The 14,250-nt window shown below is 33.2% G+C and overlaps 1 long non-coding RNA gene across 1 annotated transcript; it reads right to left on the bottom strand.

The window, feature by feature from the left end:
* On the bottom strand, window positions 1–9,906 carry LOC134947772 (uncharacterized). Its single transcript, XR_010182765.1, has 3 exons — window positions 9,825–9,906; window positions 8,107–8,256; window positions 1–386 (listed from the first exon to the last, which is right to left on the bottom strand). It is a non-coding gene; the product is annotated as an uncharacterized LOC134947772 (long non-coding RNA).
* Between the last annotated feature and the right edge of the window lie 4,344 nt (window positions 9,907–14,250).

Raw genomic sequence — 14,250 nt, forward strand, 5'->3', positions numbered from 1 at the left:
CCTGCTGTAAGTCTATGATTCATGTGTTCATGCAACCAGGGTACATTTTAAACTATACGTTTTTTTTGGGAGGGTTGGTAATCCTTGTATGGATTGTATATGGCTTGTTCATTTGTATACATATTGTGGTTTTGGAATAATTAAAGCCAAACTAGGGGTAAATTAGACATTTTCATTGTTAGTGTCAATCAATTCAGTATAATCACATGTACACTTGAACTTCGAAGGGATGTATTGAAGTAAACAGGGCATTGGGTTGGAAGAGAAAGGGAGCGGAATGACTCTGTTGAAGAAACTTCGTCTTACAAAGAAATCAGCACTTCCTTACAGAATGTAGACACTTACTCGATAGTTAACGCTCATTCACTGTCGTTGGGCCAGTCTATCTATGGGGAGAGAGAGGGACAAATGAGAGGTATTAGTCAACCACGAGATAAGCTTCTAGCAACAAGGAAAGGTTGCGAAATCACCACGTTAAGATTAAGTTCTTCCAAATAAAATGAATAACAATGACAAATACTGTATGCCAGCCTCATAGCCTGTGACTAGTGCTTTTATAGTCTGGCTGCTCTTGATATTACAGCTAAAAAGACTATTAGGCCTTCTGCAACATACATTTCTAAAAAAAAAAAGAAAATCTATGTTTTTTTTCCATTTAAATTTATTTTCATCTGTCATCTTATGTTCAATGTATAATAATAAAGGAAAACACTGATTTAGTGAGAAAAAAATTTGCAGTTAATTCAACAATATGGACTCTTCCCTTGAGGTAAGAAATGAATCTGTCAGATTAAGAAAAATCTTCAATCATAATGTCTCCCATTGATACTAAATTACATTATGTCGACCCCATGACTAACATCTGTTGTGTTTGAGTGGATATTTTGGAACATTATATCTGTGTTCAAAATGTGTATAACGTGCATTTATGGCTAGCAGTAATGGAACTGTACCTAAAATGAGACATGAAATCTAAATTTACATTTATTTTCTGCATGTGAAGCTAACAAATATCGTAGATATTGCTAGACTGAATAGCAGTGTCACTGGCATATTAGCTTGATTATTAAAGGCTTACACTTCTATGCTAAACATCTTAAATCCATCTAATGTGCTTTGTCTTTTAGGTAGACAATCCAGACTCCCAGCTTGGGAGTATATCAGTGTTCTCTGTTACCTTTAAGCTACACTGGGAGTGCCATGAGTGCACACATTTTATTTTCTCTTGTAAAACAGAAAATGGGATTTGTAGATGTAAGAAACTACATTTTTGCCAATGCAACCTGCTGGTTACAGTAATCTTGTTCTGGAACTGACGTGACTTCCACAGATGCCTCTCCTCGTAAACACCAAGCTCCAAAGGCTGGTTCGCTCTTGTTTGGTTGTTGCTTGTGTGTGTGGTAACTTTAGCTGACGAGTAAAAGAAAGTTGAGAATATCTCAATCAGTGATGAGGTGACCTGTGACCTGGAGGTTGCTTTTTATTGTGCTCCTTCTTTTGAGGGGGACACACAGTTTATTGACCCTTTCAGTGTAACTTTCCCCTGAGGGGAAACCACAAACACCAGGCTACATGTAGACATGAGAGCTGAGTCTTCCGTATTCATACACCTACATTATCATTTGTCTTACTGTAGCATTCGTACCAATGGTCCATCGTTTATAGAATATTATTACTATAATTATTATTATTATTATTATTATTATTACTATTATTATTATTATAATACAAGTGTTTTTTGTGTGTAGTTAGGTGGATAGGCAGACAGACAGACAGACAGAGAGACAGACAGACAGACTGACTGACAGACAGACAGACAGACAGACAGACAGACAGACAGACAGATAGATAGATAGATAGATAGATAGATAGATAGATAGATAATGCAAACATTATGATAATTTACTAATTTACCATAGAGGGGTCTATCTACAACTTTGATTTATACCCAGTCAAGAAAATTACATTTCTCATGACTGTATACAGTAGGATGACACATTTATAACAAAAAAATGACCTTCAAGTTGTAAAGTTATTCTTGTCACACAGCCAAAGTGATATGTAATTAGCGTTCAAATAAACTTCAGACTATCCACATCTTTTGCAGAATAGATGTTTGTTGCTTATATTTTCAGTGTTAATTGAGACGGAAACGTTCATTGCAGTGTTCATGGCTAAACATACGCCTTTCTGTTTCTGGCTCCCTGTTTCAATAAAGTTTTCATTCTGGATAAAAATTTTGGTCTGTATCGTTGATTTTTACATAAAGCAAGCTTCTAATGTAATGTATAAATGAATTTGGTAAAGAAGTGTGTTCCTAAATGTCCAGATTGAATGCAAGTTGTCTCATATTATATGCCTTTGTAGACAGCCCTTTATTATTATATGGTTTAGACAAACAACATTTGTGCACCTCTGGAGATCCAAAGCATATTGGTGAGGCTCATGAATTTGAACAAAACTGTTAAAGGAGTAGACCCCTGGACTTGACATTGTAACTTTAATTATTGCACCTCATAAGAAGGTGCTGTATCTTTCAAAAGGAAGCACATGCAAAAGTCACAACATGTTTCTGAGCTGGAGAACTGTCTAAATAGTTGAGTCAAATATACAAACAAGTATGTGGAAACTCTATATTATTTGTAATAGCAAAAACTTCCCTGAATTAGCATTCACAGTTTCATCATGGTTTTTGTTCTGTTATGTGTTCCAATGAAAGTGTTTGGTTATATAAACTTACAGAATACAAATGGTCAAACAAGTTAAACAAAAGGTATTTATTTAACGCTAAATGGTTGAAGAATGTAGCAATATTATTAATATAAACCATAAACAATACTAGAAATGAAAGCAGCTTGATTAAATTAGTCTATATGGTCAATCATCATCCTAGCTCATTTTTGTGTTATATTATTCCTCCATCGCTAGAAAGGGAAATCAGACATAAAATATGATACATATTATCATATATGGTGCTGTCATACTATAGTTGCAGACATATTGTAGACAGTTGCCTAGAAAAATATGTTCCAAAATACCTTGTTCAAAGAGCTTACAATCTAAAAACAAAAAGATAAAGAACCTTATGACAGGGTTGTTGTGCTTACAGAACATATTTTAGAACGATAAATTTAATATAAACATTTGACTATTTTATGCACAATCTTATCTATGTACCAAAAATATATTCAAGTCTGTTTTTAGTTAGAGAGCTGATCTATAATCCGTAAAGCACTGATGATGAGGCGATAGTCATCATTCATAAATGTTTGTGTAGAATATGCAATGCTAGGTATTTTTATGATGGAATACAAAGAATAAAGACTGTTTGCTATCAAACCGGGTAAATTCTTTTTTGTTTTTTAAGCCAGTATAACTATAACAAACAAACTCCGCACAAAATACCACAGCACTATAATAAATACCATTGTTATGATTATTAGAAATATTATTATTAATAATAACTTCGGTAATAAAGGTTTATACTATTTCCGTGAAAATATAGAAAGTTTTGTTTTTGGTCATTTTATTTACTTTTCCAATAATTTGGTGTGCTTACTCTTCACACTAAATGTGAATGCATAAATGGATACATGCTTACTCAATTTAAAAAATCACTCAACTTTGCAACCAAAGGCTAGAAATAGCAAAATGGGGCATATATATATTTACATAATATCACCTACTTCAGTTCCATTGTTCAGTAAAGGTAATGATTTCATTATATAACTGTAAGGGTACAGTCTTTCTTAGTCAATCCCAACTTGAGCTTGTTAATATTTGTTAGTGTAGAGATTCTTTTTTGAAATTGATAATTCTGATATAGTTTAGTGTTAATGTTTACGTGTCATTAACAACATCCAGTGTTAACTTTTAAAGCAATGACTGAGTTGGATAAGTGTTATTTTTTTAAGTATTATTAGTAAAGAGAGATAGCATAATAACTTTTTTTCTGACAAACTATTGACTTCAGACATAATTGTTGAATTATTTTCTGGTTGAAAATGGTAGCAAATCAGATTTTTTTAAAAGGACAAAGTGCTATATCGCCACCATTTCTATTGGATTTTTTAAAATCAATTATAATGTCTGAGGCTCTTTTGGGCTATCTTTTATTGGACATTGAGTTTGCTGTTTTTTATATGTTCTGTCACAATGATTTTTGATTCAGGATAAACAATTAAAAATATGGTATGTTTGATAAACAGAGTGATGCTTTCTAACCAAAATATGTCAAGTCAGATCATAATTTTCCACTGTTGTAACTCATTTCCCCTCCATATGAGCAAGCAGGTTTATGGTAGAAAATTACACAGTCTCGTACATAGGCAGTCTCGCGGGTCCCATGTGCAATTCAGGTCTCCTTTGGACCATGTGGTAAGCCGCCTGATTGTGCGCATGAAAGGTTGAAATCCCTCAGGAAAACAGGCTAAGTCTCTCCATCAAGAGAACTACAAGACTTGTGCCAGAGTCTTGGCTTTTGTGCTAGTAAAACCGTCACTGCTCTTTCATGGCTGTGGAGATCCCCTAGGTCCATTGTCAGTTAAAAAACTTATTTGTGTTCAAAAACTTTTAAGGCAGTCTGTAGCCAACTTAATCTGCATTTAGTTTGCAGTTTAATACTCGCTAGCAAATTTTGTTATGGAATGGGTAGCACAACTCGAAAAAATGAATATGACATAACTATTTGTGTTAAAGTCCACAAGTCATATAAATTATTATCAAATGAATAATGTAAAATAATCCATAAAAAAAGTAAATATTCCAAAAGTTATACTGCATGTTTTGTTTGTTTAAACCAAAAAATAAAAAAAAGTTAAAAACGCAAACTGGAGAAAAACAACAAATACATTTGTACACTAACATATACGAGTTACAGTATTAATTTATTTATTTATATACTTAGTTGTTACTTTGTAGGGTGACCAATACTGCATAAATTCCCATGATGCTCCATTTTTTATAAACTTTTGTTTGAGTGAGTATCATAGAAAGATATAAATTCCATATTCCATTCAAAATTATTTTAGATATAAATTATTTTAGGTATTCAGAATATTTTCTATGCTATACCTAGGGAACGGACATCTATGTGTACCTATCAGACAAACATGCATCTTGACCAAGAAAGGTGGATTTTCAGAGATTTTTTATCAGTAAGAAAATAATATCCATTCTTGAATGGTTTGTTTTCTATAACTCAATAAAAAAATATTTTTTATTATTTTACATTTTATATATATATCTGAAAGCTATTTTATATGCAACATACCATAACATGCCAATAATGCATAATACATCAATCATATGATTAAGTGATAAACAGGAACTTCTTGGTGTCTCCACTTTTTTTTTTAAACTATTTGACTGACACCTTTTGCCCCCTTGTAAATCACAACAAAAGGAAAACCAGCAAAGTGGATAACAGCAGGTAGCCTTGAATCCACTGCATATAAATGAACCTACCTTACTAGTAGATTGTGTACCTATTTAACCATTCGAAAGCGAACAATTCACCTTTTGACTGTGGGTGACTTGATGAGAACAAGTTTAGTTAAGTCATTAACATATGTTTATCTACCATGAAAGACACCTTTTAACTTGTAAAATTGTCTCACATTTTAATTAAATCTCTGTTTATCATTAGCAGACATCCCGTATACATATTACATTTTATTGTGGGTCAGATATCATGCAGAATAAAGTGTGAAACACATATGTATTGTTTTCTGATTCTTGTTTAAAATGAACTCCAATTTCTAATTTTAATTTCTAGATGATATAAACAAACATAAATTCTTATTAAATGCTGAAGTAGAAGGGCTCTAATTAGTCACAACTCACAATGACAACACTGGTCAATTAGTATTTGTCTGACTTTAATCCTGTTAGTCCCGTTATTATGTTGTTTAAATGTAGCCCAGATCATAAAACCTATTTCCTTTCAACACCTAAGACACTCTGACCTTCGCCTTGACCCACTGAACCCTTTAAAGAGATAGGGCGACATATTGGAAACTATTATGGTACATCTAACATTTCTTTGTGCTATGTTTTTTTTCCAACATATTTGCCATTTAATTGGTTAGTTTTTGTCTATGAGCAAAACTGGAACTGCCTGCACAATAACAGATATTTTTGCTTTCTTGTTTTCATAAAAATTGTATGCAAATTACATGTACATAGGAACTTACGCCTAGGGAATAGAGAAAACTGAAAATCGGACATATTTTATCTTTACATAGAATTCGTATACATGAGTCACCTGACAGCCAACTCAATTTGATCTGATACAGAAGGAATATGGAACATCATCTTGGGCCTTTGTACCTACAGTATGTGCTTTTTTCACGCATGGCTATATATTGCACACATGTTTTTGACACAGAAAATGAAATATAGTACTGATACAAAATGCAATAATTGAAGCCACACTTTGCTCTTTCATTCTTAAATAAAGCATAACACATTTACATTAGCCTATGGATTACCCAACAAGAAGAATTACTGCTCTAAAAAAGGCTTCAAAAGTAACACAATTTAAGTTTTGCAATATGTGCATTATAGCATCATTTTATCCCACCATGTTTGTTACTTCTAAAAAAGATTAATTAGTTAGAAAAACCTAATTAGCGCTATTTTCTGAAAATAAGCCTGATTCTTTCCTCTTTTTGCCTAATTTTTGCTGCATTTTTTGAAACATCTCCAATTGATAAAGCAAGCAGTTGAACATTATTTTCTTGTATCATGCGGCACTTTTCAAAGGATAGTGTGATATATTTTAGAAAAGAAATCAAGCTGTGAAGGTTTGCGTGTCTTCTCTCCACTAAACTAAGCTCTTGTCAATCAAGCCAGTCCCTATCCAATCACCAGGTCTCTTTCCTGAAAGCATATCATCCTGCTGTGCTTTTATACATCACACTGCAGCATGTTTTGATGCATTTTCGCTATCACTTTTAGGGCTGTGAATTAAGAGAACATAATACAGCAAACTGCTCTCCCAAACAGCTTCTTGCTCAAATGTTGATAGCGATTTTGCATGCATTGCCTCTAATATCCCGACAGCAAGTACAAACACTGACAATGAAATAAACAGAAGAGAATAAGTGAATTTACTTTGTATTCATTTACCTGGGTGCTGGCTTCTCTTGTTTTAGTGTGCACCCTGGTGGTAATAGGTGTCAGTGTTCCTCTGTCCAATAAGGTGTTAGTTAACCCACTCCGTTCATGAGCGAATGGAGCAAGAGGTTATAATCAATCAGTTTGTCCAGTGAGTGAGTGTGATCTGCTATTGTATATATTATACAGGCTATGTAGATAAGGCATTAGGTGTCTATTTACTAAACCTTGGATGAAAGTAAAGTGCATGGAGATAAATTACCAGCCAATCAGCAACTACCTGGCACAGGCTGCGTTTGAAAAATGACAGTTAGGAGCTGGTTGGCTGGTACTTTATCTCCGTGCACTTTATCTCCATCCAAGGCTTAGTAAATAGACCCCTAGAGTCCCTAGGTTACAATCCATAGGTGCTTTCCCAGCTCCTTTCATACAGCTGGAGCAATGTAATGCTGGTATTTGCAGTTCAGGAATAGTTGGAAGGATTACCAGACACCTAATTTCCAAAAATTAAGGTTCTACTTAGCAAAGACACACAACACAAAGAAACATTGGGCAGGATTCAAATCTATTATCGCCCCAATCTCCCGTCTAAAGTGACGGGAGATCACGAGGTGATATTCTAATGACCCCCGTTTTCACGCTGATCTCGCCCATAAGAGCGTAAAGCAGCTAAACCTGACTAAAGACATGGGCGCGATCATGAAAAGTCCCATTTGAGCCTTCAAACAGGTCACTTTTCACGCATTTCAGCTTGCCACCCCTGGGGGTGGCGAGCTGAAATGCTGATATCGCAACCATCGGCAGTAACATTTGAATACTGCTGGCGGGCGCGATGGGGCCAGGAGGGGGCAGAAAAGATTTGAATCCCGCCCATTATATGAACTATGATAGTTTCAAGCATGTCACAGTTTTTCTTCTACATACTCATACTTTGTCTCCAAATTGTGATAAGAGGATTGAAAAGGTTAATTCTACCTGGTGACTCACTTTTATTTTGCAGTAACTGTCCAGCTTAGCGTCCATGGTGCAATAGTACACTTCAATGATTGAGGCGCTATGTCATGATGGTAGGTACAGTATAGATACCAGCAGGGTCTAGTGTCTATCACTTAAATCCAGCCAATGACTCCTAAGTTTCTGGGAACAAAACAATATTTATGAATCCAAACAGGGCAATCTCATTGGAACCATGGAGCAGTTATACAAATATTGAATCTATATTTTACACTGAATTTGGCCCAAATTATTTTGGTGCTCTCTGCCCCAGTGCTTCTGAAGACACATTTCTGAAAAGAAGGAAAGTTTAATAGCACTTGCATGAAATATAATCCCTAAAATAATAGGTTCTATTGATCTTGGAAATTGGCTGCTGCCTCCTGCTAACACGTTGTTATCATTCTTCTTACATATTCGATCGCATCACTTGCTGTTTTGTGGGCAATTTGGTTTCTATACCAGGAGGGGAGGGAAAAAGGAATAACAACTGGAGTCTGACTTCAGTGGCTATAATAGGAAATTTGCCAACAGCGATGACAGGAGAGAAGTCTCCAGCTTGCCTGCTCTGAATTCTCAAGCCATGCATTTGCAAAAGGAAAGGGGTTGAGTGGAGCCATACACTGAATCCCACTCCTGTCAGGCAGTGACTTAGCAGGCATGACTCTGAAAATTCATCAGTCAGTCTGCCATAGCCATTCTGGTCTTTGCTATTCCAGCCGTCCGCCTAAAACACAGAACAAAGAGGCTAAAGGCTAGTGTCCTGTGTCTCTCCACTGTTGCACTGGTCATATTCTGCTTCTTCAGGATCTAACCAGCTCCTACCTTAGGGGGTCTAGATATGTCCAAGTCTCCTAACAAAAATTAGCTACAGTAGATGGCAGTTTCTTGTTTAACCCTCTAGCTGACAGTAGAGGCAGCACAGCATTACCATGCTATTTTGTCAGAGTCATGCATTCCTTTCTGTATCTTAAAATGAATTACCATTAATGCAAATATGCAAAAGCAAATGCGATACTGTATATTTAGACCTAAAGCCATTTATTATTAGTAACCACTCTGAAGTACATGAACATGAAGAAATAATAGATTGCATCTTACAAATGATTGTATTATTATTTGTGTCCTCTAAATAGGTAGACAACCTATGGCTTCTCAGTTGCTATAAAACTACAAGTCCACATGTATCCTAGCAGCTATTAGGATGAATTTTATGGGACTTATGATCTGCATTGGACTGGTTCACCAGGGATTTACTTCCGGTCCATTTATGCCGGAACATTGTATAGACACACCCAGTTCTCTGCACTCACACCTGCATTTACCTGCGATGCAGGTAATGGGTGTAAAGAGCCGGGAACATCTAAACATCATTCTGGCATAAATGAACCGGAAACCAATCCCCGGTCAGCCAGTCCAACACTGCTTGTGGTTTCATAGCAGCTGCAGGGTCACATGTTATGCGTTAAGAAAATCAGCAACTAAAACTAAATGCTTCTAATGTTTTGTAAAAACATATTGAGAATACAAACATTTTGTTTTTCTGACTCGCTGTACCTACGTGAGAATGGGTTACCTAGAACACTAACAGATATCTCAGGATTCTAATCACTTGGGTTCCTGAGTTCTGTGACCCTCACAAAATAAAAACAGCAATCTTCACAAACAAGTTATCTTAAGTATCTTATGAGATCTTGTGTAAGTTACCTTACCTTTCCTTTGACTTCCTTTTGCTTTTCAGTCCAACAATGTTAGATTGCTCTATCTTCAGAGAAAAATGCTATGTGCTGCACTGCAATGCATTTTTAGAATGATATAAAATCTTGGTATTGTTACCAAGACACACACGGATTAATTCCTTTCCTTTTTTTACTGCATACACTGTGTAGTAATCCCCTGAAGCCGCATTAAGTCCATGTTAAACTCAGGAGAGTATTTATTTTGCAGATACAGTTGTTTTACAACACATGTCTTTTGATACCATTTCTTCTGGTGACAAAGACAAGTTTATCGAATACTTATTTTTTAACTCATGTTCCATGTAAAACTCAACTTGGCTGCTTTAGAGCAAGTACAATGCTTTAGTCACCCTTAGTCATGCTTTAAGAATTTCCCTCTAAAGTAAAAAGTGGCATAACACTGTTGCAGGAAATAAGTTACCTGATTGAGAAAACATTCAATTCCTGACTGGTTGCGGAGTATTTAGGGACTAGAGTTGCTTTAGAGAACTGGAGCTCTCTAATGTGGGGTAAAAGTTGAAATGTGTAATAACCAACAAAAACCACACTTTTTTTTAAACATAACTGCTAGACATGCCAAATGACACTGATAATTGGTTGCTATGGATTATTTCACATTATTGTTATAATGGGTAAAGTGGTCCTGAAGTGATAGTAAGCTCTTTATAGAAAGAGGTTTTCTGTATCACATTTCTCAGTGTTCTTTATATATTGAAATCCAGTAAATGGTACAGCTTTAATTTTCAATACTGGTACTCTAGTGTTCTGGAACCATGGAATTCCTCTGGAAAACATGAACATTTGGAAAATTGAATGATGAAGTTTCACCAATGGATACACAGTTACAGGAATTGTATTATTTTTAAAGGCCTTACATGAGTCAAATGTTCTCAGGCCTCCAAATACATTATTTCTGCATCACAGAACTTAAAGGTCTATATAAAATGCTAATTTCTCCATTTTAATGAGGGAGATACATTGTAGGGAGTGACCATGACATAAACAAATGGAGATGTCTGTCTGTCTGTCTGTCTGTCTGTCTATCTATCTATCTATCTATCTATCTATCTATCTATCTATCTCTTCATTAAGGAAACATGGAAAGATAGTCACTCTGTTTTTCCAGGTGCTTATAGCAGTTCCAAGCTTGGAAAAAACTAGAGTCATCTCAAAACATTGGCACTAACTGGATTACATTGTGAGGTTCAGTATTACATCCAGGTGCATTATCTCTTCATCTTTGTTTATTTGTGTGTGTGTGTGTGTGTGTGTGTGTGTGGTGTGTATTAAGCTACTCTTCCTGCATTTTTTAATACCATGGGTAGCATGGATACTTGACCTCAATCACCATGTTGAATGTATTATTCAGTGCACTTTATCCAACTTGTCTTTGGACTTGAAGTTTTTATCATTTACTATACAGTGCCGAAATATGTAATATATATATATATATATATATATATATATATATATATATATATATACCAGATCGTTAAGCTAGGACACCAAATGAAACCAGCTGACCAATCTTACATGAATTCCAATGTCTAAGATTTATATATTAAATTACACTATGATAGACCCATAGGTGAAATCTGAAATATATGAATTAAAATGATATTGTTTTATGTAATGCATCTTTATTTTGCATCAATAGTGCAACTGTTTAAGGGATTGTGGGGAACAGACTCCTATGTTTTCATTCAATTTGCCTTCAAGATCAACCACTAACAAGTAAAATTTGCCAAATCAAGCATAAAAATAGGGAAGGATTAGAGAGCCCAAATAACCAATGACCATTACAAGTCATAATTGTTGACCCATTTCATTGCTCGGCACAGAACAGAAACTTGTAGTGATTACATACGTTACCCTTTATAGCCCCTAAAGAAAACATTCCTCAACTATGCAAAATTTTACATAATTTTCTTTGCCATTCTAAATATTATGTTAAAAAAATAAAAAAATAACCATCCCTAAATTAGCTACATAAGTTGAAACAATATCAAAAAGTTACACCAATATCATTAAGTAGCATTTTTGTTTGAAGAAATATCACAAATACTCAGTCCAATATATCCATATATATGTTATTTTTTACGTTATTCCTTATATAACCTACCTTAGAATCAGCATTTTCATGGGCAAGGCTAAATGTAGATCTATAAACCTCATGCTGATTTTTCTGGGACATAAAGTATGTGGTTGTTATTTTACAAGTTGGAAGTAACCACTGGTGCCCTTTGATTAGGTGTGTATTATTCATTTGCATGAATTCTTAAAAAAAAGTTTTATTTGAAGCTGGCAAATCACAGCAAGAATGTAGGTGCATAAAACATAATATGTGTAAAAGTGGTATAGCATAGCTCCATCTCTAATCCATTGTGAGATAGACAACTTTTAATTATCTATTAAATGCAATATATATATATATATATATATATATATATATATATGGAATATAGATTGTAAACTCCACTGTGTGCACTTTATAAATAACTGGTAATAAATAATAATACATGTTCTTGTATGCAAATGTGTCCATATATAAAGAATTAATAATAATAATTATTATTATTATTATTTTTATATTATTATTATTATTATTATTGTTATTGTTATTATTATTATTATTATTATTATTATTATTATTTTGATCTTTTATTTATTATTTATCATTATTAGTGGACTAAAGCATTTGAAAATGTCTACTTCTAGTAAAAATGTTTATAGGAATACTCTATATATAAATCTCAATAGTACCATCTATGAATTATTCATTAACATTTTGGTATATTTATTGCTATAATTCACAGTATTCACTTATGTTTCTTTGATTCAAACAGAATTATGTTAAAACTTTATTATGGGGGCATATTTTTTGCTAGAAACAAGAGATTACTATTTCATAAGCAAAACATTCAAACTTTTCAGCAAAACTATCTGCCGCACATTGAAAAATATACAAATTAGTTTATAAAAAATACAATATATTGGAATGGATTAATCACATTTCAGATAGGTGAGCACAATATGAAACATTGCAACTGACGTATTATATTTTCCTCTGATTGATGTCATTTTGTCACTGGTGTATAAATCATCAAAACAACTCTAAAATAAGCAAAACATGTTTCTAATTTGTTATTTTAAAATTCAATATCAAGGTGACAAAAGAAAAAAAATTATGATAATTTGCATGGTCATTAATCAGATGAATAATAATGATTATGATATATTTATCATGCTATATTTAATAATTGTAAGACAGTGGAAATTGGCTGTATGACCTGATAGTATAACTATAAATATCTACAATAGCATTTAAATAGTTGTGTAAAATCAAAGAAACATATGCCTAGAAAATGTAGGACCCATTTTGTGTATTTTAATATGAAAACTACAGGTAAATGCAGTATATTGTGCATTAATAATATCAATGAAACAACATTTAAAATATATTATACTTGAAAATGTGTTAAATCACTATTTTTTTTTCATTCCAACAATGCAGATGTACAACATAAATATTACCTTCATACTATTTTAAAAATGAACCCTCTAAGGGATGTTTATGAATGCAAGATATGCAATTTTTTACTTCTATGTGGCAAAGAAAGTGTTAACTGAATTAGGTACAAATTACAAATAAATGACATGAACTCTCCTTTTTGGTTGGAGTTTTTATCAACAGATGTTTTTTTATTTTACAATTTATTATATTATTTAAAAAATGAAAACATTGTGGTGGACATTTTCTTAATTCAAGTGTATATAAGCTAGTTTATTGTTACAATTGACTTTGCTTTGCTAATGCCTGTTTAGCACAAGATTGAATAACATTTATTATATAAATATTTTTTTTCCAATAAAGAATACAAATGGTGTTGCTTAATGTAATTATATTTTTTGTACAGAATTTTACAAAATGGGAAAAGAAATGTAAAGATAATCTAAAACCTAATAAATTATATTTAGCCTTAAAAATTGTATTCATTAACAAATTAAAAAAGTCAATGTATTTAATCTAAAACTAGATTATTATGAAATGTTAATGGTCACATTTATAGCTTGTTTTATGTGTGCAGGTTTAACAGGTCAGCAAAATGAATATAAAATAACACTCACACATTTTATGCACTGCATGCATTTTCTACTGTATATAGCAAAGACTTATATTTTGCTAAAATGACATGGTGTCAATGTTATTTGATTAATCCCTAATGCCTTTTTTATAATAAAAAAAATATTTGCTTCTTTCTAATAATATTTAATTCCTATTAAAATCTAATTAATTTGCAGACCATAATTCTTACATCCCACTGAATAAGGTTCTAATTAATTAAAATAAGTAAAATGAACACATGATATATTATTATATTATTATAAAGTGCAATTC

This window comes from Pseudophryne corroboree, chromosome 8 (assembly GCF_028390025.1).
Source record: "Pseudophryne corroboree isolate aPseCor3 chromosome 8, aPseCor3.hap2, whole genome shotgun sequence".
NCBI lineage: Eukaryota > Metazoa > Chordata > Amphibia > Anura > Myobatrachidae > Pseudophryne > Pseudophryne corroboree.